The 25,471-nt window shown below is 35.4% G+C and overlaps 1 protein-coding gene across 1 annotated transcript in view; it reads right to left on the bottom strand.

Annotated features, from left to right (window-relative positions):
- Positions 1 to 25,471, bottom strand: part of LOC145679251 (lachesin-like) — a 987,796-nt gene that overhangs the window by 321,974 nt on the left and 640,351 nt on the right. The window lies entirely within an intron of this gene.

Below are 25,471 nucleotides of genomic sequence, written 5' to 3'. Positions count from 1 at the left end.
CCTGATTTTTATTAAATCACAATGCATAGAATGGCTTATTTAACAAATTAAATGCAAGTAAGATTTATAAACCACTCAATCTATTCTGTTCAGATTTTGTGCTGATATAACATACCATCCAAAACGAAATGATTGTCTGTGTATTTATATGCCATGGTCGCCTCCAAATGATTTCGGGATGACTATAAGTCTTTCTTCAGAGACATAGGAAATAGAAGCCCTAAAAGCCATCTAAGTTCATGATTTAGTTTTGAATGACTTATTTGAGAACGTAAATGACAATAAGGCTTATATATTATATCCGACCTCTCCGTCAGTACGTTGAGTTTATACACCACACCCCTCAACAACGGAGCGATCAGCTGTGTTTACTTAGGTATATGCCACGCCTGTCTCCAAGAAATTAATTAATTTATTTATCATATATTTGATACAAGGTCGTAAACTTATCCACCCTTGTAAGTCTGTTGGCTTAAACGAAGAACACAGTTTCTCAATTTGGTAACAAATACATACTCCTTAATTTTATAGACAGTGCTATAGGAATCAAGTTACAAAAGAATTGCAAAGTAAATTTGAAACATTTGAGCAAATAAAGCTAGTCGAAATCATTTGTCACTCAAAATAATAATGATTATGATACATTTTTAATATATCTGTAATAGCACAGTATATCAATGAATTAATGACAACTATGGAACTAAAGTAAATTACTTAAATAACCTATAATAAATTTCAATTTTCTAGCTACACTTTTGAGTTCCTCCGTGGCTAAGCGGTTAGCGTACGCGCCTTTGGCGTGGGAGACCCGGGTTCGATTCCCGGCGGGAGCTCATGTGGTTCGGATTCCACGTTAATCAGTAGGTCCACGTCTCATATAGCCTCGCTGCTGAAAGGGACGCTACACTAAAATCAACTCAACTCTAGCTACACTTTAATCCAAATAAAATAGTTGCGCTTTAAACCCGAAATATATAATAAATAGATGAGTTTTAATCATCTTGAAATTTAAGAGCCCAGATATTTAAAACACATATGTAAATGCAATATGTTCAAATATGTAATATGTTCTGTTTAAAATGTAATATGTTCAAATGATTGATATTGGTGTCAAATACATAGCTTTCGGGATCATCAAGTGAATAGTAGTACACGCGACGCCATTCAAGTTCGACTTTAGCTCATTCGTAACCGAGATTGAAAGACATTGAAAAAGGTCCAAAATGACTAATGTTAGTGACAAATTCATAGTTTTTGGGATTGCTAAGCTGCTTGATGACAGTCATGATAACATCTGAACCCAAGTTTAGTCAAGAGAAACATAGGAACACAGCAGTCGGTCCGGGAACTGATAGGGACAATTTCGAAGGGATTGGTCTTCGGTACTTATTTCTTTCACTAATATCTAGTGGGACAACGCCGAATGCGTTACTACTCGTTTGTTTTTATTTATTTATTTATTTATTTATTTATTTATTCCAATCATCTCCAGGAACAACTACAAAGACGTTGCTGTTCCTTGTTTGTTTCATTCTTTTTTTACCTTCAAGTATGATATATTGCATAAACGATACCCTTCCCGTGCGAAGAGTAGGTATTTCATCTAGCATATGTATACTATTATATGTTATTTTGTCGGCCGTATATTTCAGAAATTGTCAAAACGTTTTATTTTGATTTTCTAATTTGTATTGTGTGGAAGCAGATTCATTTCAGATTTCGCTAGGGGAGGCAAGATATCAACTCATATGAGAATTTCACCTTTCTTTATTAGTATATTGCTACACAATTGATTAAACATATGTAGTTCTCAATTATGCTCCTCTTGCCCTTCCCAAATGACTCTCTCGTGATTTGGGCCTGTGTCCTTCCGATTATGAAGGCAGAATCTTATGTACTTCAAATATGCCATCTTGAAGAAAAGAAAGAATACTTGCTCGATAAGGAAGAAATAGTATTACATAGTTCAGTAGATCGGTATACGCGACCACAACATGATTAAGTTGGTTACTTCATTTTTTTAATTGTAAACTTTAAACCCTAAATATATGTTTCTTTCTTCGTATATTTTCAAGCACGAATTCTGTTATTAGTTTCTGGATAGATAGATTAGCAAAGCAAATAAATTTTACATTTATTCTGAATGTGCTTGTACTATCAACCGACTATTGCACCCGAATAAACTCCCTGGTTTATGTTGAACAAAAGACAAATGATCACATATTGCAGTAATGAGAGAATTATTGCATGTTGCGGCGTCCATTTTCTTTTGCACCTTTATTTGGGGAGGACAAACAGTATTTTAACGATATCATATCAACATTGATAAAGCTTTTTAGCGTTTGATGAATGGTGGTGTGTGGTCACGGAATACAAGCACGGTTGGAGGCCATATTTCACCCGGAGATAGTCACAACCTTCGCCGCCACTGCTAGCTGTCAGTGTTACCAGGATCTTTCCCCATAAACATTTAGTTGGACAGCATTTTGTGTCAGTGGTGGATCCGGAAACACGTCAATCAGACAGGAAACGCTTGCCATCAGACTTATCACGTACGACCACTAACTTTCATATATAACAGCGAGTTCATGAAAGAAAGAAAAAAGAAAAAAAGGTTTTAGATATAAGCATAGGTGTATATTTTTTGCTATACATTTTGTGTGTTTGCTGCTTTTTCCACTGTTTCTTCTTTTTCATATCAGACGTGATTGACGAGATTATAAACTACTCTTGAAGAGAATATGTTTGCCTAGGTGTTCACTTTTACATGGCGACAGAATGAAAACTATCTATAAATGTTAGATAAAATAAGATAATTTTAAACTAATGCAAAAGTGTATTGAATGGCGACTGAGGTAAGTTTTATACTAGGTAAGAATTCTATATCATCATTAATGTTTAACGAAAAACAAAATAGTAATAATAATAATAATAATAATAATATGAAAAGCTGAAAGTTATTAAAAAACAATAGATCTCATTAAGCTGAACAAAAGGTATACGCGAATATAAGAGCTCACGGGTAGTTTTGGAGATGACTGGTTGTGGGGGATCCAAGCTAAGCAACGAACTGAACCACATTTCTCACATATAGAATGTGTCCAGAAAGTAATGAGACAGCTCGCTGCGCGGCGCTTTAGTCACTGGAAAGAAGGTTCTCAGGAAGGATTGTGCCATTCCCCCACTTCCACAAAATATCTATGGCGTCCCTCTACTTCCTAAAAAATACAATGAGCAAAGATAGGCACGAAGGACGTTGTTACGTCATGCGTACCATTACTTTTTCAGATCCACTTTTACTCATGTGTAAACCTGAATCTATGTTGTACAAGAACTGTACCATTTAATAGAGTATAAGCTCATTAACCTCCTCATTACGACACCCCAAAGACAAGACGGTCGATATATCATTTTGAGATGAACATAATGAGATGCTTGATACTAAATTCTTATGCGTAGTTTTTGAGAAAATAATAAAATAATATTTTTATTGCTAGAAAGTACTAGTTCATCACCAATAACAACTGGTAGCATGACAGTTTTTTTTTAATCTTGCTGTAACAAATTATTGCTGTACTGTATACGAGAAGTGACTGAAAAGTTTTGAGCCTAACACAGAAAATGAGAATCTTGAATAGAATAAGTATATGTATTAGAAAAGTACAACTTTTGATATTAATGTGTATCAAGCTCTTCGTTCTAAGTAATTTCTCTTGTCTCTAACAGGCTTTTGAAGAGAGTGAGATGGTAGAAGTTGAGAAAATGGAAAAAATCGAGTACAGGTCAGTCATCAAGCATCTGCAATTAAATGAATGTCGGCGTCTGAGGCCATATTCACCAGGATATTGTCAATACCGTAGTTAAATTTGCCCCTTCATATGCCAACATGAAAAGATGGGTGCAGGAAGTCATGCGTGGTAGGCAGAGTGTTGAAGATGAGCCTAGATCTGGGAGACAATTAAATGCTACCACCACAGGAAACCATTAGCCTGGTACTTGATATGATCATGCAAGATCGCCGATTGTCAACTCGACAGATAGCAGACAGGATGGGGATATCACACGAGCGAGCAGATCATATTCTCAAGAATGAGCTTGGATTATCCAAACTTTCTGTGTGATGGGTCCCAGTTCTTCTGACTCCCGAACAAAAACGCACTCGGTACCTCCTATCTGTGGGCAATTTGAAACTGTTAGAACGTGATGTGGACGATTTTCTCTCTCGATTTATTACCATGAACGAGTGTTGGGTACACTATTACCAGCCAGAAACAAAACAACAATCCAAACATTGGAAGCATCCCTACCCCAAAGAAGGCAAAGGTGATCCCCTCCGCTGGGAAAGTGATGGCCCCTGTTTTTTTGGGATCACCAAGGTGCGATATTCATTGATTACCTGCAAAGGGGTTATACTATCACAGGATAAGACTATAGTCGAGCCCATGTGGTTCGGATTCCACGTTAATCAGTGGGTCCACGTCTCATATAGCCTCGCTACTGAACGGGACGTTAAACTCAAGATCAGTTCAATTCAATTATTATTCACATTTATTAGGAGTAAAAATTATAAAGAAATAATTATTTCTTATGATGAGTGGAGAACTTTTAGGCAGATTTTCTCTTTTTAGTTGTTCATATACGCTATGCTGTGAATACGAAAAACACTAGCATTGTGCTAGTAATTGCAAGTATTTCTCTATCACAGGTTCAAATTCCTCTCACGAAATGGATATTACATATACGTACATTAATTATTCCTTCACCATTCATACAATTATCATTAGTCACGTCTTATTATCTTCTTTAAAACAAAATCTTAAATTGACATCCCACAATTAGACTATGTTCTTTACCTTAAAGTATTTGGATGAAATTGAAAGTGAACGATTAATGAAATACAAGGTTCGTATATGAAGTTCGGTGAATGATCCCATACGTTTCATTGACATGTCTACCGGATCCGAAGTTTTTGAAAACCTTTAATACAGGACGTGAGGATTCGTAGCTGGTGCTACAATACAATCCAAAGACCAAGCGACAGTCAAGAGCATGTTGTTCATCGTTTCCCCCTCCCAGAAAAAGCTGGCTGACAAAATCAAACATTAATATGATCAAATTTTTCGAGAGCAAGGGCTTGATCTATCATGAATTTCTACCCTATTGTCAAACTTTCAACACAAAAGTTTGCAAGAAGCTTCGAAGCTGCTGTTGCAACATATCCAGCGGGTTCGGCCAGAACTATACCGGAGTGGACTGTGGAATTTCCTCCACGACAACGCCTGTCCGCATACTGCGATCCGAGTGCTAAACTTTCTCGCTCGGCCCAAGGTAATTGCTCCTAACACCCCTCCTATTCTCCACACTTGGCCTCGGCAGACTTTATTTTGTTTCTACAACCTAAATTAGCTCTGAAAGGCTTACACGCTTCATATAAGTTGCGAATATCCAAGAACCATAGCGTTTCGAGCGATTTCACAAAGAGTGTTTGCTGACAGTTTTCAAGAGCTTTACACAGATGTTAGAATGTGTTGTGACTAATTGTAATTACTTTGAAGGTCAGTAAATGCCTTTTTCTTTGTAACTCTTGTTTCCTTTATTTTCTGAAACTACTCAAGGAACTTTCCAGACGCACGTTCTATATTAGTTAAATAAGAGATTGGGAGGAAAACGAGACAGCCTAGGGAACGTCTATGGACATAATGTTGTTCACGGCAAAATTAAATGCTCTGGGATCGAACAAGGGAATCTTCATGCTAGCGTGAAATCTGACGAGGGCATTGTGATTCTTTGGACTGCAACTTTCTGGTATTCCCGGGATCGCATTTATTTGAACTGATTATGGGAACATTTTAGGTGATGACACGAGGTATCTTATGGTCTAGTTGTTTCTTGCGGCAAATGACGCAATTTTCCAAGATAACAGCACACCAATGCATATTGATAAAGATTTTGGGGAGTAATCTCATTAAATTCAGGATGAACTGTTAACATTTTTTCTGACCCTCCCGATTCCCAAATCTCAACATTATTAAACATCTTTGATTAGAACCGGAGCTCAGAATCTGCAGAGCATATCTTCCTGTGTTAGCAATGGTACAAATGGGACCTATGTTCTGCAGTCCCATGTAATACAAATGTACTAAGTAGTTAAGTCGAATTTTATTCAAGTGAGACCATAATTTACAAGATCTGCTGTAGGTGAGAATAGCAGACTGAAATGAATTACGTCAGCACATCTATACTTGTACTATGTGTTATGGGTAGTGCACTGCGTTAACTGTCCGTAGTATTGTCAAACTAAGTATTCAGGAAAGAAAAAAAAAGGTAAAGAGGGGGAAACTGTTACAAAAAAGGCCGTAGATAGTGAACAAGCTCAAACTTTTGATTGTGCAGTAAGGACGGCAATTTTTCATCTACATTCTTCAGCATATTCTCTTTTATCCTCTCATTTCAATTACAGCCATTAACCAACGATACGTCATGACGCTAATCGCGTCTTTGAAACTTTGAGAAAGTAATGAGTCCGAAACTAACATTTTAGATACAAAGTTTATAATTTATACAAAAGCAATACTTTTTGCAAGCTCGTATCCAGAAAGGGGTAAGAATTTTTGAGGCAGCAAGCATTGATTTTTCTTGGAACATGTGTACTAAAATTATAGAGGTGCTTTACGAACTAAGCAGAGATGTGCATCTCAGTATGAAGTAAACATTTTACGTTAGTATGGTTAAATATTGGAATTAATGCAATTTACATATCGAACAAATATTAGCTTCGGACAATTAAAAGGAACTAATAGAAACAAAACTAATTGCAACAGTACAATTAATTAACACATATACATCCATTTGAGAAGACACTTCCCCTGGGTATAGTATCGACTATACTACGGTGGGTACCTCACAACTTCATAATTCCACCTCCATCCAGCCTATGTGTGAACATCGGTATACGCCTGATACATAAAGAACAAATTTTTCCTCTCAACCAGTCACACGTTAAAATGATTCACAGTGACCTTGCTACAATTACTAAAAGCAGAACTCCTATTACTTCTAGGGCTGGAGTTAACAATCATCGGAAGAAGAGTTGATGTGTTGATTTTGAGTTTAACGTCCCTTTCAGCAGCGAGGCTATATGAGACGAGACCTACTGACTAAGGTGGAAATCCGAACCACATGAGCTTCCACTGAGAATTGAACCCGGGTCTCCCACGTCAAAGGCGCGTACGCTAACCGTTTAGTCACGGAGGAGCTCTGATCGAAGAAGAGTAGTGCCCGTTGTGCTATGGGCCAAGAGTCATCTCCCAAGTATACCTGTTAAGACATTGATGAGATAAGGTAGGCTAACTTTCCGAAATGAAATCAAAAGGCGTCTCAATTTCACCAGGTACCGAATGCTACGACATAATCATAATCCAGCAGAGTCTAACCCATAATCTCGGAACCAAGTTCTGACAACCAGCAAGTGACTATAATCTCAACAGTGCCAACATAAGATTACAACTGGTGTATCACGTGCTCTTTAGAAACCAATGACTTGTGCAATTCATTCATTCGGGAGTAAAACGAATCTCTCTTCCCCAGACAGGCTGCAATCTTCACAAACCAGTATATCTGTTAGAGGAAGATAAATTGGTGAAGAAGTTTCGAAGTTTCATTAACTCAGAACTAAAATGAATCCCGGACCACTAGGTTGAAAAATTTGCAGCGTTTGGTAGGTGTAGTACAAGGCTACGCGTTAGTGAAACATGAATTTGAAACTAAGTTTCTCACAATTTTTCGTTGTAAGAAAGAAATCAAATATTATTTCCATGTTTCATTGATAAAATAGTTTCAGTTCAATTTCTTTTATTAATAGAAAGAAGATAATTAACGATTAATTTATTATAAACTAAATGCCTCAAAAGAACAATATTAGATCTGGAATTACAGCCCCTGTGGAAGACACCTGGTATTATACGCACTGTACTCCACATGACGAGTAGTCCAGGGACTCGCTAATACTTCATCTGCAAAAGCAGGTGTTTTCTGCATTGTTTCCACAGCACAATGGCACGCGAAAAAAATTAACAAAAAATGAGAGAAAATGAGTGTAAGCAGAAAAAACACCATCCACATGCGCTCTAGGTCATTTTCCATTGCAATGAAGCCACACGTAACGTTAAATTTAATGTGTGAATAATCATTGTAAACAATGTACATGAGTTTTCCACTATTTACGAGGATGAAAATGAAAACTGATTTAAAGTTCATTTAGAAAAGTGGGAGAGGAACAGAGACGGAAAGGAAGAAGAGGAGTAACGCAAGAAGGGAATACAAAAGACTTTATTAAGCTTAATAATAACACAACAAAAATGAGTTAAAATAATACATACTTAAAAAGAGAAAACATGTAACTATATAATACAATAACAAGAGAGAAGTGTGAACGTACGCCAGAGCTTGAAGTTGAAGTAGTTGTACTTTGTGTTGAGAAACAAATGAGTTTCCTTTCATAGTATGAACATATGGTAAACTATAAGAACTTAATACTAAAATCAGAAATAATAGTGCTGTAATTTCTGATCACCATTGGAAAAAGATCATAGATGGAACATCTCCTTCAGACACTGAATCTATCCATACCAAAAAAAAAAAAAAAAAGTGTCATGTTTATCTCTTATAATTGTCACTGTATAGGAATCAATATTGAAACAGAAAGTTCTGCTACTTCTGGTTTCAGTAAAAGAATAAGAGCTGAAATCAAAATCTATTCAATGGATCCTGGATTCATATAAGAAAACCGTTTCTGGCTTCATAAAACCATTTTCCTTATATGGGAATCAATATTGCAATCGATAGTAGTGAATTTCTGTTTTTAGTAAAGAGCGTTATTTGAGAGCAAGAACCTAAGATGAATATTCGGATCCAAGAGGAACGGGAATGGATAATGGCGGAAACTTCATAACGATAAACTGATTAATTTATACCGTTTATCTAACATTGTTAGAGTCATCAAGTCTAGGAGTCTTGGGTGGGCATGTTATTTAGGCAAAATGAAAGAAAGTAGGAACGCTTTCAAAGTTTTAACTGGAAGTCTAATTATGAAACGATCATTAGAAAGATCTCAGATCAGATGGAAGGACAGTATTCAGATGGGTCTCACAGAAATAGAAATAAAGAGTAGAAACTGGATAAAATTGACTAAGAAGAGAAATCAATGGAAAGTTTTTGTGAACACAGCATTGAACCTTCGGATTCCATAGGACATAGAATTAGTTAGTTAGTTTTGCCAAGAACGTGGAGATGGAATCTATTCTTGGAACGTTGAATCTATTTCGAAAAATTACTTCTCACTATTTACTTTTTTCTTTTGTTACTATGATGATCAACTTCAAATTCGGAAATGGTTGAGTTTTAAGACTTCTGGTTCAAAAACTCCGTTGATTGATTAAGATGGAACCTATTCTTCTAGTGCTGAATCGATTACATAAAATCATTACTCATTACTTCTTACCATTCTATAAGCCTTCTCATACTTACGTCCAACAGAGTTTAGAAGTTTAATAAAAGGAATTGAAACAGGCTCGTCCAAACGTCTAACCAATTGATCTTTAGCACATCTCACTCGTATAAGTAGCTATCCAGGTGCACATTCTTTGCATGCAGATACTTTGTACGTGAATTTATCGACGATATATCAGGTATGGAAATCTAAACTGGTACTTCTTATGGCACCAACAAGGATTTCTGGGGACTCACTAAATCTCACGCAGTCTTCAAACTCCAGACAACCGCTGCGAGGTCCATGTAAGCTCCTTTCCACACATACTGACAAAGCGGACATCTTTCCTGATCTCTCAAATTCCGGTTCAGTCTCAACGCAGCTTGCTATGATAAAGACGCCATTTAATTGTCGCATTCTACGGTAGGACTATCTAGACATGCTTCTCAATATAAAACCTCTCACTATGCCACAAGAAATATTTTGCTTACGTAAAGGATTCAACCCACAGAAAGCAGCCGGACAACATGTCATAATATCTGGTTCCCTAAAGAACGCCTCGCAGGAGGTAGGTATCCAGATTTGGAACATCTTTAATGCCATGATACGCACTGTGCATTATCCCACTCTTTGAAAAGAAGTTCGAGTAGTTACGCTCTCGAAAGCTGAGAGGAACACCATAGTTTCTCAGAACTATAAGTCAATCAATTTGCTCTTGCCTTAAGCAAAACTATTGATTACCTACTACACCAATTCATTCTTCAGCACATGCAGGCTCATTCATTTATACTACTACATTCATTTGGCTCTCGAGCGGGATACAGAACTGTCTTGCAGCTCTTACGTAAAGCAAAATGCATAATATATGATGACAATGACCGTGCGCATACATTAAGTGTATTTATCAACGTCGAGAAAGCATACAATAATGTTTGGCACTCTCCTTTATAAACTACGGTTGCAACTTTTCCTAACAACGTAGTGCTTGCTTCTTCTGAAATCTCTCTTCTATCCGTATTTTCTATGTGAAAGATTCAACTGTACTGTCTATTCGATCAGAATTTCTGTTGCTATTTCTCAAGATTCCTTCATACCGGTGACACTCTACAATCTTTACGGCTGACATACCAACTTGCAGAACGTACATGTTCACCATATTTGCAGATTATATAATCATCTTTACCTATGGATGCAACTTAGGTTATCCTTAACTATGGCTACAACGACAGTTAGACTTTCTTGAAGAATAGACTTCTCGTTGGCGCATCAAAATTAACACTAAGGCAAAAGTGGTGCTGATCCAGAGGCAGAGTTCCTTCACGAATTCATATAACATTCCAAGTAACACAAATATCTCTCGAATTTGCCGCCAATTATCTCGCGATCTATTTCGACTAATTACTTGTGTTTAGACAACATTTTGAACTCACAGAAAGCCGCGGGAAATTGCAAGCACTTTTAGACCATTCTTCATCTGTCATAATTCACCTTCAGCACTTGTCTTTACCTGCACATCATACCGTTCCTTTCTGTTCCGAATCACCAGTCTGTGCAACTGCCGTAACCACCAACAAACTGCATCTTCAATGAATCCAAATTTATCCTATTAGGATCATTACCGATTACACCCTAGATCTACGAGTCTAACAACTTTACAAGGATCTAGATCTACAATACCTGCATGAAGTCATGTTGGATCAATACAGAAAATTTTGGAAGAACTCAACACTCACAGGACTCTATACGCAACACTATAGGACAACTAATTCCACCAAAGGACAAATATGTCATACCTATTTCTCCACAAAAAACAACTCACTTATCATATGAGTTGGTGACAGTCACTACTTATTTCTTACCACCCACTCTGCACTAATCACGAGGCTAGTTCATCTCATCTCATATATGAAGCAAAAGTTCACACAATCTCTTACTCTAATGCTCCAATAGGTAATCACTTTCTGCTGTTGTTACATGTGGTAAAAAGGTTTAGCTCAAAGATAAGACGCACTCACTACGCGGCAACTGGGGAAAATACTAAATTTTTACCAAAAAGTTAGTCTGGAGATGAAGGTTTTTATAGTGGTGAATCTTGCATATAATCTTAGAAACATATCCAGAAATTTCTAGCTCGGGCGTTTGCAGTTTGGTGCTTGTTATTACTTCATCACTATTTCAACAGTCGAAAAAAGTTTGAATGTCAAGTTTTGTTCGCTTTTAATGGGAACTTCAATGGAAACGTTTGAGATGCAGAAAGTGATTTACGGGGAGAAAAACTGTTCATATATCTCAACAGCATAAAATAGAGTGTGACAGACGAACGTCCATGTCCAAGGAGATGTATCAAATCAACTTAAATGATTGTCAAAGTTTGAGATATCATTTTAAATGCTCGAAGTGCAAATCACAGAATGATTTAAGCAGTAGTAGAGGAGAATCGGAGTACTAGTGGACGAATAAGAAGGGATGACTTAAAGAAGGAACCGGTGTGCAAGTTTGGTGCTTGACTCTTTAACAGAGTAGTAAAAGCTGTAAATTGTTCGTTAATTTTCGGCCCAAAAATTTTGGAAAATGTCAGAATAATTAGTACTACTTTACTGGGCTTGCACTTCGAGCAATGTGTTTTCTATGCAAAGCTTTCTCCTTCAAAAACCTTGGCCACCATTCTTATCCTGCAATTAAGATAAAATTACGTTGTGATTTAATGTCACTCTTGTTCAGATGACGACTTTTAGAAAGTAGTATCCCAGTGCACCCCTTCATTCTTTGAATTTGCACCTACGTCGGACAAAATTTCTAGAAGAAAGATTGACTAAAGTTCAAAGCAGCTGATGTAAAGAGGTGTTAACATTTTCATAAAGGAACGTGTCGATAACAATTTGACTTAGCCAATAACAGAGTTACGAATATCCTATTACCAGGGAAGCAAGAAAGTTCGTGCGCTTTTATACTATGAAAGAAAACTGTCAATTACAGGCTTTTAACGGTTTATTTGTTCGACAAAATAGCCTCCATTTGCTTGTACAACCTCCTCCCAGCGCTCAACAAGCTTGTAAATGCCAGTTTTGTAGAATATTTGTTCCCGGGACTCGAAAAACTCAGCAACTGCATTTTTGACGTCTTGTTCATTCTTGAACTGCCTGCCACGCATAAAGTTGTCCATGGCCAAGAATAAATGGTAATCCCAAGAGGCGACATCTGGGGAGTAGGGAGGATGAGGTGGAAGCTCGCAACTAAGTTCTGTTATTACCTCCAGCGTCTGTTTTGCGGTGTGAGGGCGCGTGTTGTCCTGGTGATAGAGCACACCTCTTCTGTTCACTAGTGCTGGCTGTTTCTGGGTCAGTTTGGCGGCTACCGTTTTAATTATGATGAGTACATATCTTTGGTAAATGTATTACCAGGTTCCAAGAATTCGTAGTGCACGATACAGCTTGTAGTCCACCAAACACAGAGCAAAACCTTGCGTTGATGGATGTTAGGTTTTGCAGTTAAAGACTTCGGATCATTCGGTGATAGCCAATGGTATGACCGTTTTTTATCGTCATACATGACCCATTTCTCGTCAGAAGTTAATATACGGTCCAAAATTAGACATATTTTGCGTCTAGTCAACAAAGATGAACAGATATTCAATCCTTGAACTTGGCTCGTAGCGGTCAGCTGGTGAGGGGCCCATTGACCCAGTTTCCAGGTCTTCCCCAACTGATGCAGACTTACCCGAATGATTTTCCTGCTTACCTCGAATCGGTGAGCAAGTTCCTCACATGCTTGACTGGAATCATCTTCAATAGCTTCTTCAGGTGGTCCATATCCACTGATTTAGGCCTCCCAGAGCGAGAATTATCTTGCAAGGTCTCGTCACCAGTTGAAAGGTTTGGAACCATTTTTGTGCTGTACGTTTAATTATTACGCCCTCTCCGAACGCAACGCATATTTTTCTAGCTGCTTCTGCATCATTTGTCCCCAATCTAAACTCGTAAGGCAAACAAACTCTAAGAACTTCATTTGACACTGACATGATCATGAGCGATTTTTACACACCACACTAACAAATGCGTTGTTGTGTTCACCGTGGCTGATGCGTCAATGAATAAGCTTTCCCAAACAGTCAAAACTTTCATGCTATGGCGACAGGTGTCGCACCCAAATGGACGCGGGAGTGGTTAAAAGCGCACGAACGTTCTTGCTTCCCTGGTAATTTCAGAGATTTTTAACAACATTACCCTTTTTAACACATTCTACAATGAACTATCACAAATTGTTCAAAACGACAACTACTAATACCATAAATACCTATAAGATTTACTATTTTTTTAAAAGTAAAATATCGCGTCAAATGAGAACACTTGCTGACATACAATGTGCTTCCTTGACAGCATTACAAAGTTGTTCACAAAATATTTACATAATAATTGTAAAGAAAATATTGTACATCTCAAAAGATTAAAGACAGCGTTACAGAAAACCTTTCATCTTTGGTCTTTGGTAAGCATAGAGACCAGACCTTTTATGACGGTCGACTTATTTTCTCTCATAAGTTATGCATCAAAATTATTGTTCGTTGCCTTGCGTCTTCTTTTCGTGGGGATGGTTTCCACACACCAAAGACCATGATTTACGGTTTTGCGGACTTCTAAAACTTTCGCATGGCAATACATCATTTTCCCATGTTTAAAGTTTGTGGTTCTGCTGTTGGGTGGAGGGCACACTGATGGCGCGAAAAGGATCTGAGGGAGGGGGAATGAGGATGTGCAAAACAAGGAGGAACGGGGAGGAGATAAAGAAGACCCAGAGTGCGTCATTAATGCTTGAAAGCTCAAGAGTATTGCATTAGCTAACCACATAAAGTGGCTCTTTGGCTACGTGCAACAAATAGGATAGGGTTCACGTATAGAGAAATCACAGCTCTCAACACACACATAAATAGAAAGAAAAAACAAGTCATTGCAATTAAGGGGTCATTTTATCTTCTTTATTTATTGGCGTTTTGGTCATATTATTTCAGTCATGTAAAACATTAACTCTTTTAAACTGATAAATTTTCCCAGTAGTCTGCTATGAAAAGGTCAACTTAAGCTTAATCGAAACACATTTGAAACTTGATATGAACTTAGGTTAGACATTATTTCTTTTTTTTCGTGAACAAAGCTCAAGTTTGATTCTGTGTCACAGTATGTTTGTTTCTGATCATATTAACCATAGGTTCACATGTAGTCCTAATGCTCTACAAGTTCTATAAATTCTCTAAAAGGGGACATATCCTTTTTTATGTTAATTACTTACAAAACTGTAAGACTTTCAAATTTGAAGTGATGAAATAATTTTAAATATATTAGCTTCGTTTCTGAAATAAAAGAGCTTTAAAATTGTCCTTGGCATTCATATTACCTAACATTGGTTCTAAATTTGTACCGACACCGAAAACCTCTAACATATCCCAATCCTAAATGTTTAAACTATATTATAAATAATTTATCATTTCTTCCCATATCTTTATCAACTAATAAGTAAATCGGGCTTCAGAGTTGAGTTTAAGATCTTAGTATATGAAACATGAAGACTCTATATTGAATTCCATGTTTGATATTCTACTTTTCTGTTGTTTTAATATATAAGTTATGCTTTTAATTCCACCTTTCCAATATCGTGTTCACTGTTCTGTCATATTATATTCAAAATATACATATGCTATACATAGGGGATGATGTGAGTCTACAAAAATAAATGTAAATCATATTTCAAATACATTTGCTTATACCATACTTATACATACAGGGTGGCCCATTTTAATCTTTCCATGGAAATATCTCGAAAATGGTTGAACATAAATGAACTTAACAAAAACTCAAGTAGGAAATCCCATGGGGCAAATCGAATGGTGATGTCGCGGTGCCCCCCAAGGCCGCTCTTCAAAGAGGCACAGGGCCCAACTTTAAAATTTTAAATGGAAACATAGGGCGAGTGATACCTTGTTGGATAGAGCTTTAAAATCTAAAAAACGATGTGGCAAAAGATTTTTCATATCGGCCACCGTATTCAAAATGGCCGCCAAGATATGCTACCTGGATCAGATAAGCGTCCAGTACCACTAATATGAAAACGGTTGAACATAAATGAACCAAACAAAAGCTCAGATAGGAAAGCCATGGGTCAAATCGAATGATGATGTCGCGGTGCCCCCAGGGCCTCCTTTTATGGAGGCACAGGCCCAACTTAGAAATTTTAAACGAAAATATGGATCAACTTATACCTCGTTCGATAGATCTTCATACACTAAACAGCGTTCTGGCAAAAGATTGTTCATATGGGTAACCATTTTCAAAATGGCCGCCAAGACGTGGTGCCTTTATCTTTATTACGTTTCAGTTCTTTATCTTGATCAAACTAATACTCTTTGTGACGCCTGTTAGTTAATGTGTACATCTTTGGTCCTGTATTTGATTCTCTGTAGTTCGGAATCAATTACAATTTGAATGTATTGAGGTGGTTTGGATTTTACCTTAAATTGTAGGCTCACGTCTCACATAGCCTCGGTGTCGAGAAGGGCGGCTAAACTTCAACAAACAAATAAATAAGAATAATCTATCAAAATCATACTTTCAGTGGCTGTAGACTCAGAAGTAAGCATTGAAAAATTGTACAGTGGTAACCACTTGCAAATGTAGGAAAATATTACATGAAACAAAAAGATGAGCTGGGTGTCAGATATTATCGTGAAAATGGGAAGTCTTTGTTGCAGTGTCACTGGCCAATCATATTGCAAGAAGAAATGATGATAGATGCACAAAAGAAAACCTTGATTAGATATCAACGGGACAAACAGGGAACTAAAAAACTTCCCTATATATGGTGGTGTGATGAAATCAAATAGTATTGGAGTAACGGGAAAAGAATTGTGGAGAAGAGTTCGAGAGATATTCATCCAGCAATGGATAGACAATGGTTCATATATTGAATGTACGATAATATATTTTTAGAATAAAATGAAGTGCTTTGAGCTGCTCAATACTTTTCAAATCTAAAAACAAAATCTGTTTATTTGGAATTATTGTCACTTTTCATTAGTTTGCTAGATTAACTTCGTTTGAGCACCAAGGCTAAACGAAAGCAGATATAGAGATTAATGTGGGATTACAACTCCATGAACTCCCAGCATGAATCGAATCCAGTCTCTCACTTAAACCATATAGCCAGTAAGGGGTTTCCGTAAGATAAACGGAAAGATAAGAAACGCTTATGGCAATAGTAGTCAATATAACATCATGTTATACTGTATTATAAAAACATTTCTTCCTAAGCAGGCAGAATTAACACTTGCCGTTTTGTTTTGCGTTTGTCAGACAGTGTTTGAGAACTAAATTAAGCAGACAGCAGGTTATGAAAACTGAGAAAGTAATGCACCAATATTTTGCCAATGTTATTACTCAAGAAACATGGAAAGGTGTACACTGTACAAAGCCTTTGCTTCCTGCATAGAGTTGGGATTATTATGACGTAATTCCCCCATACGGTTGATTACACTTTTTTTTTAAAATCTCATACCAACAGTGTTTCTTCCAGGCATTTTTTGGGGGCTACTGCCCCCCGGAACTCTGAGAGTGTCCCTCCGAAGGAGACCAAAATAATAATAATATAATAATATACATAATGATACCATCAGTGCCCCCTGGATTACTAAGTGTACCCCTCCGGAACATTTTTTTCTGAAAGAAACATTGCAGACCAGATTATCAAATCTAATTGCCACATAGCACATCTAATAGAGCATCATGAGAAATGAAAATGAGCAAAATTCAAGGTGCTATGGACCAGAAGGATAGAAGCTACGGGGCTTCAAAATTTGAATATTCAATATATATATATATATATATATATATCATGGAATTATATACGTTTAAAGTAAATATCTTCAAAACCGTTAAGGCAATCAAAACAAAAGTTGCACAATATAACGAGAACAACACGTTCTATTGAAAATCAGAAACAGTGTTGCCATAGGTGAAACAGTGTTTCCACTTAGTTCACGCACTGTTGCTTGTCTATTTGTCTGGATGATCCTTCCAGACATCATTGGTCGCAGTTGTTCATTACAATGGACGCCACTACGTTATCCACTTGGATCATAAGGACTCCAATAACTCCACGGTTTACCCTTGGCAATGTGGAGCGAGAAAAGTTCAATTTCGAAATCGAGTGTCTCATTTGTCTAGCATCAAATATCATTATATGTAATACATGATTTTAATATTTTTATGTGTAACTTTTATATACTATGTGCTGCAATAACTATTTAAAATATAATGCTAAATAGCATAACACCCAGTGTTAGAAGTTAACCAAAAAGGTACAGAAAGTACTTTATCTGTTTCTCTCATTTCTGTTTATACAACGGTATAATTCTGCACAATTGAAAAGCATTTGGGGACGGTCACCCGCCGTCGCCCTTCAAGCAGATCCGCCACTGATCTGTGGTGAGAATCATTTTTGGTGTGTAGATTTGCATTTTTTGATGAGAATTCACTTTAGGAGGGCTTAAGAGTTAAGGCGAAGTATACATGCAGCGTGTATTCGCATGCTATAAAAAAGTAGTTGTGGTGGAAAAAACACTAATCAACTTGAGATAGCTGCTACTAAAAAGCACAAACGAAACCTAACCGAGTCAGGGCAGAAACGTAACAGGAGATGCATCCGTAGGGAGCAGGCACGTCAGTAATAGTAGGTATGCGCATAAACGAGGATAGTGGGAAAACACTGTATATGGCATAAAAGCATTTATCTTACGTGATGGATTACGTATTTGTAAGTTATTATGGACGTTAGAAGTAAGAATCCGATATGTCTTCATTGATTACATATTCGAGTTCTAAAATAGCATAATATATTACTTAACGTAAAACATTAATATACTCGTACATTAATAACATAATACATTAATAGCGTAAATTTCACAAATATGTGGATGCTTTAACTTTAAAACACTTCAATGGTTGCACATCACGAGCTGGCACACTGTCTTCAAGTACTTAACTTCACCTCACTTCACTTTGTATATTATACTTAATGGCCTCTTTTTGGAGGAATCCGTGCCTAACAGGTTAGATTTCATTAATATATTTCTACGTAGATACGCATCTCACAGGTAAATTCACAAATATTTCGGTTATTTACACACTGATCTATTAAAATATTATAACAAATTTCTTCTGTAAATTTTATAAATATATGGATCCCTATTGTAAATCCTTAAATAAATGTTTCAAAAGGCAAAAGTATTACTCTGAAGCGCGCGTCCCTAGACAGTTCCACGGTTCACCCTATGCCACGTCCGTAATGCCTCTTTTATTAGTCATCAATTTTTAATATGATTAATATACTCTATCACTCACTTTTGGTGAGCTTTGTCCTTTTATTGAATTAATACTGATATTTTAGGAAAAGGTAACTGCATAAGTATGAATATATTGTAGATTTTCATAGAGCCTCTTCTTTCGAGATTTTAGTCTGAATTCTGAGAGTCCTAGTTAAAAGGGACCTTATTAGAACCCTTGATCAGACCTAGCAAGTATTTTTTTTTAAATAATGCGTCTGCATTTAATCAGCTCTTTCTTGTACGTTCAGTGTGCAGCACTGGCGGTGCAGAATAGTTCATAATGAAAGTGGTTATTTTATAGGGTTGTAAAATGGGTTTGACGAGTTATCAAATGAGTGAATGAATCTGAAAGAAGATTCTCTAGAATATTAATTTGCATTTCCGGAACATTTCTGCATAATGTAGAAAACCAGTACTTTATGTTTACAAATGTATGGTTACTAGTATCCAGCAATTACAAGGGCTATACTAGGGTTAAAAAAGTGAATGCATATCGAATACGACTGTTATGCGCATACCCTTCGTCACTGTCGCGCCTGTTTCCATTGGATGTACCATGTGAATCCCCTCCTTCTGCTGTGATCTTGCCCTGACTTCTTTAGGTAACATTCTCATTTTTAGTGGTCACGTCACAAGTTGGTTTATGTTTCTCGCACCTAACAAGCTGAACCAAGAAAAGTGAGATAAAAAATATGGACTTCTCTGCACTTGCACCCAACTTCCTACTTAAACTATTATAATTGTGATGAGAACAAACTGTTTAGCACCATTCTTAAATCTGTTTCTTGAGCCTTGATTCAGAAATCATGATTCAGAAACGATGTAATAAGGTATTTTGAGATCTGAAGGCTCACGTGCAAAAAAAGGCTTGGGTCCAGGATTGAAATGCTTTATTACACGCCGAAGGAATGAGACAGAACTACTACGATTATAATATTGTATGATAAACGATGAAAGATAAGAAATTCATCTATCAGATGCTTCCAGTGTAGGGATTAGTAAGCCAAGCACAAATAATTTCATTTCCAGTTTAACTCCTCTTGGAGAAGATTAACACGTTAAAAAAATCCATACCGATTTCTAGTCTTAGGGGCAAAAATGAAATCATTCTTATAACACAATACGTAAGTTTGCCTTCACTGTGTACTGCTTAATAAAATCATATTGTGTTAAACTAGGTGACATAAAACGGGGTCTTCTCAGTATGACAAATACTTATAAAAAATTATTTTACTGTATACGTAAATGAGAAGGTCTAGAAAGAAGTTAAAATGTAGACCTTAGGAAGCTGATTCAAGGTTTACCTATTCTACCTGTTAACTGACACGCGCAATGTCGCCAAAGTAACAGGGTGGTTAAATAAACTTATTAGTTCTTGAGTAGCACATTTAAAGCTCTCATGTGGAAGAACCTTAAACTTGATGTGCTGCAGGTTGATGACTTTTAGCACGGACTGACTACTTGGGTAATGGGAACCAGTTACCGACTGGGACATGATAGGTGTCATTTGATTCGTATTGACAAGTAGATCATAGTAGATTTTTAGGGATTCCATATTTAGAACATTTCTACACAAAATTTGGAAATGGTAGTGAGTTATTAATACTTTAGTTTTGCTATTGGATATGCATAAGGCTAAAACGATAACAGTCAGTGGATTTTCAGAATCGATTCACCATTCAAACAATAGGTTCCACTTCCTACATTATTCAAAGTGGAAATGAAAGAAATTAACAATTTCCAAGTTGCAACATCGATCGCCATACAACAGAAGACGGTAATAGATAGCCACGAGTGGTTTATTGTAATGCATTTAGCGTCTAGCGAACAGATACCAAAAGTTTCCTTTTGTCAATCATACTATAGCATCTTACAGAGATTTTTGCACTGATGGAACACACACGTATAAATAATATTTACGTTATATAAGTTTGTATGTGATTTGTAACATTTAATTTTATATTTTCAGTTAATAAAACATATATATATAAATTTTATTACTTGAAATTTGTAGTACCATCATCATGTCTGCCCACAGCGGGGGCGGGTGGGAGTTGCCCCCTTGAATTTTCGAAAGATGTTCAGTTAGTGAAAGTGCATGTTAAATCATACGAATTTACTCTCATATGCGAGTACTTAATGTATTAATACTAGCCAAACTGAGATTAATAGTGTTCATAACCTTTTGAAAATTCTTTCCTTTCAGAATAAGAATAAGTATTATCCATAGAAACCTAAACTTTTTAAAGTGGCAAGAGTCAGACTTATCAAATAAAATTCTTGACTATGGCCTCCATGTTAGTGTATTGTATAATTACTGTAAAACATTGTTTTTGGAGTTGGCAAATTTTGCTGGGTAGTTTTTTTTTAATTCGGCATTTCACAATATTGTGACAAACATTTTATTAAAAGTAATAGTGTGCAATGAATTTGTAATAACAAGGGTTTATCTCTAGTGATATTATGAACAATAAACCAATTAACTCCATAATTACATTATCTAAATTCAATTGATAATGTATTCTATCAACAAGTTGAATAATGTACATGCACGAAATGATTAGAAATTCGATCCCATTACTAGTTTAATAATAATTGACAAAGAACAAATTACGTTCGAATTGTAAAACGAGTGAATATTTTTGTAATGTAATATTACAAACAGTAATGTAACTTAAAAATAGTCTTTCTTTTAAAAACACTTCATATTTTAGCCAGTATAAAAATTAGTTTTAAAACTAGTGTTGGATTTTAAAATATTATTTTCTTTCTCCTAATGATATTATGTATTCTTCAAATTCATCCTTTTATTATCCTGTAATTTGATTACGTTCCTAAGCAAATTTAGCTAAGATAAAGAGTATGTACTTCAACAAACCTATGATGTGTAATTTTCTAACATTTTTTAGAACATTGAAACTGCTCTCAATAACATTGACTTCGTAAACTATTTTTCTTTTGCAAAAAATAAATTTCGACTTATGCCTCCTGAAGATAAATTTCAATGAACAACAAAATTATTTTCAAATAAGCAAAAAACACCAGAATTTCACCTCACATATGAGAACAGAGTTTCTCATGTATATTACTATATTACAGCGACTGTAAGCCAAAATGCTTCAGATCCCTTACCAGCTTCACACACAAGAAAAAACGGTGACAAAGGAGGACATCATAAAGGTATAAATAAATGGTATTAGTTCACTGCTTTGTATAATATAGGTACTAATTCTAAGTAAAAAATAATTAATTCTATAAGCTACGAAACCAAAAATTCAATCAGTATTCACGAACGCTTTTTATTGATTACTGTTATTAGCAACTGGATACATTTTCTACTTCTTATTCCTATTTCTGCGAGATCCATCTTAATATTTTCCTTCCATCTCCGCCTATGTCTTCCTAATGGTTTTTCCAATTGGGTTTCTAGGATTAATCAAAATTTTCAAAACGTTCCTACTTTCTTCCATTCTGGCTACATGATCTGCTCACCTAAGCCACCTAGACTTAATGTCCATAAGAATGTTGAGTAAACAGCATAAATTAGGTAGTTTTTCGTTAGAAATATTCCGTTTTCCCTTTCCCGTACATCTTCTGTTCGAGTATTAGCTTCAGGGTTTTATTTTCATATTCTTTCAGACAGCGTTCATACTTCAAAGCAAACGACTTTGTTTCACAATCACACAGCACATTTACATAATTCATTAAGCTTCAAATTCTTCTACAGATTTCTCGAAAACAAAATAGTTTGGACTGAGTAATAACACGAATTCTCTATTTTCGGTCGACATTCAATTTCTTTCTGGACATGCTTTTGATCTGTTGTAACATTACTTAATAATTAATTGAATGTATGCATCTCGTACATTTCTAGATTTCGTCACTGGGTTAGAAAAAAATCCTTATCGATTATTAAAAGATAAAATTATGCTAGTTACTGAATAAAGAGCAGTATATATGTTAGCAGTATATGTATTGAAAAAAATCCTTAGCGCAACGGTATCATTCTAAATTATCCAGGAACATGCAGCAGTGACACTTCCAATGACGACTCTAAGATTATAGAGAATATGATATAAACAAATTAAATTGATTTTTGGAAAATTAATTTTATTTGTTGTTAACTGGATTACTGAAATCACAATTGTTGAAACTGGAACATCATATAACATGACAATTGAGATTCACTATTTATTTGATGTCCTGTATACATATTGTAAATCATTGTAAATTAACTTGCAATATTTTGTAACGAAGTAGTTCATGACATTTAAATTTATGTAAAAAAAACTAATATTGTTTTATTATCCTCTTTTTAATCTCCTTATTAATTTGTCGACAATTGATAGGGAATACGTAACTACACTACTTACTCTGGATGTTCTTTGAACTCCTAGCATATGAATTATACTCTATGCTTGGTCCCTTATGAAAAGTTTTTTTTCTTACAACATGTGTTCTATGTGCGTAATGGCATTATTAACAAAGTTCCTAGTGACAGGGTTGAAACTTAAATTCAACATTGTTGTTATTCTTTTACGGATTATACAATGACCTAGTCATTGTTCCAAGTACATATCTTTATCTGACGACGAGGTTAATCATATTCCCTTCTTAATGATCATTACATCTCACTATTATCAATACTACATAGTTCATTTTCTTATGCAAGTTTATCCAATAATTATAGTATTGGACTCAGCCACAAAATTCAGCATAGTACAGACCAATAACAACATAATAATACTTAACCTAATCTAACGTTACCTACCCTAATCTAACTAACTTAATCCTATAATTGATATATTCATTAGTGTTGATAACAATAGGGAAAATTAACTATGCATATATTTAAGGACCAAAGCATAGGCATCATCCAGATTGAGTACAGGGTAGCAAATGAGATATTCTTATTTGTTTATTCCCGTATTCATTTAACTGATTGTTTTATGATTATTAGCTTCCAGCTAATTACAACTGCCTAAGATTGTTTTTATTAATGGCTTAAACGCTATCAGTCTTCAGTAGCTAATTCATATCGAAATAGCGTGGATAAATAGTTCATTTTAACCCAAATATTTCCAGATCCAAAAGAAGTCATATTCCACGTCTGGTTAACTATAAATTTCAATAATAAAGATGGATCCAACATTTGAAGCAAAACAAGTTAGGACACGCCCCCCTCATAGCTTGTCTGTGTTTGTGTGACAGGACGAAGACAAATTACTTACTCATAATAATGCATTATAACTTCAACGTAACCAGAACGGATATACTGACAGTCACTTATAAAAGAACATTTAATTAAGTTCATTTGGGGAATAATAATCGATCAGGTGAAGCAGGATTTATTATAATGTCTCCTTTATTATGTTCGAATTTAGATAATAACTTATTTGGAATGTCAATCTCATTACCTGTGCTCTCCTTACTAGGTACGTCTAAAATGCAGTATATATTTTCTGCAACTACTTTTTATCACTTTATAGTTCTATTGTAGCTTCTTCTGCTACAAAATTTTAATTAATTTTGTTGACACTTAATTGCAAGATCCTAGCTTCTTCAAATCTTCACATCGTAACACCCCGTAAATCATCGTGCCCTCTCGGAGCAGACTAATGTTTACATCTATAAACAAATTTTAGAGTACTTTAATCCCATTAATTTTAATACTTAAATTCTTTTCTCATTAAAAGAAAACTACTCTCTATATTCATTTCTAATTACACGATTTTCATTTTGAAAAATTATTTATTCTTTCCACTCACGTAGTCCATCCTGTTATCTGATTATAAACCTGACTCGTTTTTATTGAAGTTATGTACGATAAACCAAAAGGTAAGTTTCAAAATACTACAAAACTGATTCAATTTACTCTCGTAATTCATCTAAAATGTAATAAAAATTTATTATGCCCGTTATTTCTTAGAATTGTTGCTTTACTGCCGTGCATGACTAAATTTTTACATATTAAACAGATCGGATTTAGGCGTAATACGTAATGTTTGTTTACATCCGTCACATTTAATTGTCATCATATTATACAAAATTCTATATTGTTCTACTTCGGTTTTTAAACAAAAGAAAAGGCTATATCCCTCCTAAATTTTAATGTTGTTAATAATTACTGGTGTTTATATCAAAATATTCGCTTATTTAAATGAATTTTTATTACGCACTACTATTCACAATCGAGATAACAATATAAGCCTACTCAAAACGAACATATTGTAAACATGTACCCTTGTACATAAATTCCGTATTTAAACGAATAATGTTTAAAAGTAAACAAGCAAAAATTAACAATAATACATGCATTTAATAACAATGAGTGGAATGTTACGATTCGTGGAAAACACGATCGTAACATTTTTCCTCTTTGGCGGCTTAAAAAATTTATTTCTTACAAGAATTATTTTTTTTCTATCTGAAATTTTTTAATATTTCCTTCTTTTTTTCTTCCGAACAGTCAAACAACTTTATATTTGAAAAATTTTGTTTCGGAACTTCCTTCCCATTCAAATCTTTTAAAGCCACGTAATTTCTTTGGGCGTCAGTGACAACATATGGACCACTATAAACTGGCATATATTTATGTGTAATTTTCTTGTATG

This window comes from Thermobia domestica, chromosome 2, assembly GCF_964235325.1.
Source record: "Thermobia domestica chromosome 2, izTheDome1.hap1.1, whole genome shotgun sequence".
Classification (NCBI taxonomy): domain Eukaryota; kingdom Metazoa; phylum Arthropoda; class Insecta; order Zygentoma; family Lepismatidae; genus Thermobia; species Thermobia domestica.
Note: the sequence above shows the minus strand (reverse complement) of the source record. Positions and strands in the feature narration are given on the sequence as shown.